This window comes from Dasypus novemcinctus, chromosome 12 (genome assembly GCF_030445035.2).
Source record: "Dasypus novemcinctus isolate mDasNov1 chromosome 12, mDasNov1.1.hap2, whole genome shotgun sequence".
NCBI lineage: Eukaryota > Metazoa > Chordata > Mammalia > Cingulata > Dasypodidae > Dasypus > Dasypus novemcinctus.
The window spans coordinates 84,676,077-84,680,440 of record NC_080684.1 but is presented as its reverse complement, the minus strand read 5'-3'; the positions used below and the strand labels follow the sequence as shown (position 1 = coordinate 84,680,440).

General features: G+C 48.8%; 1 protein-coding gene across 1 annotated transcript in view; it reads right to left on the bottom strand.

The window, feature by feature from the left end:
* GAS2L3 (growth arrest specific 2 like 3) overlaps positions 1-3,295 on the bottom strand; it is a 56,233-nt gene extending 52,938 nt beyond the window's left edge. The window contains exon 1 of the mRNA XM_012529286.4: positions 3,193-3,295. The gene's annotated coding sequence lies outside the window, so the exon portion shown is untranslated. The remainder of the gene's footprint in view (positions 1-3,192) is intronic.
* Between the last annotated feature and the right edge of the window lie 1,069 nt (positions 3,296-4,364).

The following is a 4,364-nucleotide window of genomic DNA, read 5'->3' as shown; positions in this document are numbered from 1 at the left end:
GGGGCTCCAGAGAGGGGCAGGGGAAGTCAGATATTGGGTACCTCTGCCAGCCTGCCTGCCGTCCCCCAGTTTGTGGGGAATAGGCAGGAATGGGGAACAGAGGCACGGAGGACCAAAGAGTTCTCCAAGAGCTAGGGATGGAGTTTTTGGGACTGTCTGACCAATGAGAGGGAAGAGGGCAGATGAGAGCTTGCCCCAGGCCCAAGAGACGAGATGGTCACATCACTAGAGACATGATCAAGGAGTATTAGGATTGGGGATGTCACTGCTAGAATCAGGGGTTGGACACTACACATAGGGGCAGGCAGACACGGGCTGCTGGAGTTGGGCAGCCAGCTGCTGTGGGGTAGAGGGATGAAGAGGGGACAGGCCTGGAGCCAGCAGTCCTGTTGGTTCTAGCGCATTTCAGTACTCTCCCACTTAGAGTGACCTCTCCTACTTTTCTTAGGTCCTCCTCTCATATCTCCCATTTTCCTTCTCCCAGGGGCTAGTGCCAAATGGTTTCTTCCTGCCTGTTTTGGTACCTTTTCTGCTATCTCCAACCCTGCTCACTCCTCTATTTGTAAAGCACCAAGTAAATCCCCTTCCTCTTTCCCAAAGTAGTGAAGGCACTGAGCCCTGCCCAGCACCTCAGGGGAGGGGGCCTGCTTGCTCTTGATTTTGGTCACAGATCCCTGGATAAGGCAGAAGTGTTTGCTGGGCTGGGGTTAAAGGAGGGTTAGCAGAACTGCAGCCTCTTACTGATCCCACACTGGCATGGACATGGTGCCAACTGCCCAAATGATAAGCACTGAGCAGCCAAAACACTTTTTTATATACAAGAGGAGGCCAAGGGGGAAAGGAGAGGCCCACTCTAGGGTTTTTTGGGGGAAAAAAATGCTGTACATAAGGGCCATACTCTCTAAAATCTATTTTACTGACTTGTTTGGGGGCATATTACCTAAATAAAAGATGTTTCTATTAAAATTTAAAAATTAAAAAACCAGAACTCTGAACCAATAAATGCTGTCATTTTTTTTACCCTAGCTCTTAATTTTTTTATAAATTAATATAAATTTATTAATATAAATTTTTAATTTTTTAAAATTTATTCCCCCCCCTTGAGACTTGCTCACTGTCTGTGTCCATTCGCTGCACGTTCTTCTGTGTCTGCTTGTCTCCCTTTGTTGTGTCATCTTGCTGTGCCAGCTCTCTGCGGGTCCAGGCAAGCTTGCCTTCACAAGGAGGCCCTGGGATGCGAACCCAGGGTCTCCCATGTGGTAGACAGGAGCCCAATCAATTGAGCCACAGTCGCTTCCCAAATGCCATCATTTAAACCAATTCATTGCATGGTATTTGTGATGGCAGCTCAGGCAAACTAATGCAAAGGTAATGTGACCTAGAAAAGAGCCTGGACATTGGAGTGAGACAGTCTGGACTGAATTCCAGGTTGACTGTGTTAAGTTATTTTCCTTCTCTGAACTTCACTTCCTTCATCTATAAAATGGAAATAACACCAACTACATTGCAGGATGACTGAGAGGTTTAATAATAATATAAGTAAAGCCCCTAGAACACAGGACCTGGCCTGAGGTAATAAGGTTTGTTGAATAATAATGTGCATTTACTGTGTCTCCAGGTACTGTTTTAAGTGCTTTACACACCTTAATCCATGAATGATAACTAACATTACCTGTGGAAATGTCTTTGCTTTTTGCTTCTCTCCAGTTTTTGGTGATAGCTGGCAACTTTTAATCCAACTTAAACAGCATAGAAATAAATAAGGCTGCGTGTCCAGTACTGTGCTCAACTAGTTACGTGCATTATTTCATTTAATCTTCACAAAAAATCACATCAATAAGGTAGGAACTATTATCAACCTTCCTTAACAGATTAGGAAATTCAGGCTTAGGAAAGTAAATAACTTGCCTAAAGTCACACACCCGAGAGTTGGATTTCAGAGCCTTTATGCTTAGCCACTCTACTACATTGAAAATAATTATTTTAATTCAATAATGTCAAAGTAACAGACACCCACACCCACTATTCAAAGTCTGTTGGTTTTTAATGAGTTTTTGAAACACTGTGAATCAGACAAATATATGTATTAGGATCTACACCAGAAGATTCTCACTAGACTTTCTGCTTTTTCATTCAAAGCAATTCCAATATCCTTTCAAAGGGATCTAAGGCGAAGAGAATTCCGAGTCCTTATTATTTAAGGGCCAAGAGAAATGATCAGATGGCAGCCCCCAAATTGCTTATCTTCTGCGAGAGAGTATTGACTAGCAGGCTCCATATGAGCTAAGCAAAACGCAATCTCTGGCCTAGACTGGGCTTGCACTTCATTTAAAAACTACGGGACCACATACCGCTCTAAATGTACAGGATTCAATCCGCTGGTTTGAAAGGTCAGCAAGGAACATTTTCCCTATGCAGTGACTGCATAGGAAAGCACGATCGCTCCCAAATTTTCCTCCCACTTCCTGGGCGATCTTTAAGCCTTTCCATTCTTCTGCAAGCCCCCACCCCCACCCCCGCAACGCAGTCCCGCAAACTAAGGGGCGTGGGTGGGAAGGTACCGGGCGGGGTCTCGGGTTAAGAATCCCCAGTTCCGTACATCTGGGAGATCAGAGCCCTGCGTGGACTGGAGAGAACAAATAGGGAAGAAACTATAAACCCTGCTCGGAAACGAAGCTGCTAGACAGCTAGATGACTGTGTCGTTCTCTACAGAGTCAGTGACTTCTTCAATCTGAGGGGGACGATGAGTAATCAGGTGACCCAATATATGCTAAGCGCTTGGGGAGAGGGGTGCCCCTGGAGACCCTAAACTAAGTCTACGCTGTGACCCCTTTGGGCTCTAAAGCAGGGCTGTGGCGACTCGATACCTCCTTCCCACCCGACACGCCCACACCCGCCGTCCGGCGCTCGCGCCGCCCCTGCTCGCGCCGCTCACCTGTAGCCTCCTCACTGGATAAGGGAGGGCAGAGCGTCACCTCGACGGGCCCAGGGGCCAATCAGAGCATGCGGCTCCCGCAGCGAGCCAATCGCAGAGCGCCCGGGATGCCGCAGCCCGGGGACCCCAGCAACCCACCTTTTCAACTCGGGAGCGCGCAGGGGGCCTCTCGAGCCCTCAGGCTGGGGCGCAAAGGCTCCGAGAAGGTGAATGAAAGTTCTCGAGGGCAAGCGAAGGCAAACTGGGAAGTACTCACAGCCCTGGCGCGGGAAGATCACTGCTCCCTGCGGGACGGCATCTCGGCTCAGTCTGTGCGGGGAGCGCTCGCCCCTGACCAACCGCCGCCGCCGCCTCTGACTGAGGGTTCGCAGCGGTTCGCCGCCGCCTGTTTCGAAAGGACCAATCAGAAGCCGGAGAGAGGGCGTGGGCGGGCGGCGCTGCCCCCGGTCTGCACGGGATCTGCAGGCGAGTTGCAGGCGGCCGGAGGTTCCCTTGTGGTTCCCCGTCTTCTCTTTCCTGTCCCGCCACTTACCTCCTAGCCTGGGCCGGCGGCCAAGCCACTCTTAGCTGGAAGGCAAAGTGACTTGGTCACGAGCAGATTCTCCTATCTGGCCCCTCAGCGACAGCCCTCCTGTTTATCCCAATAGGCAGGAGAGGTGAATCAGTCTCGCGCCCACAGCCTGGTGTTCCAGGATTGTTTCTTAGGACCCTGGCATGTTGCTGGTTGGAGTTTAAGGGCATTTCCCTGAATTTTATCCTGATCCGTTGGGAGTCCCTCCTAACCCTAAGTATTTGGTTGTACTGGTGGTGGCACGATTTCCAAAGACAGAAACTGTCACCCAGCAGGAATGGGGACCCTAAATAAAAATAGTTCAGAGGCCCCTCTTCTCGTGGGGCTTGGGGGATGAGGGATGGAAGGAATCCTGAAGCAAGAGGAAGATGTTGGCGCTTCCAGAAACCGTAGAGCCCCACCACCACCACCACACACACAAATTAACCTCAATAAAGTGAAGAATACTGACTAGTTCCAAGGGTAAATGGAAGTCTGTGAAAGAGGGAACATGTAACAGTCTTGGAGAGTGAAAGGTTTGAAGGAGTTAAATTTTGAAGGACGAATAGGAATCCACCAGGATTGAAAAGGAACTGCTTTCCAGGCAAAGGGAACAATAAATGCAAGATTTCAGCGATGTGAGAGCACAGAGAATTTTCTGGAAATAGTATTTCTGAATGACTAAAGTTTGGCGGTTGAATGAGGCTGGAGTGGTAGGCAAAGATGTAAGGCCTGGTATGTGCACTAAGGAGTTTAGATTTTTTCCTGCAGGCAATGGGGATCGATTTTAAGGAGGGAAAGGTATAAACGGATTTGTGTTTTAGGGAGAAAAAAATCACTCTGAAGAATTTTTGAAGAAAGGAGTTAGACTGGCAATT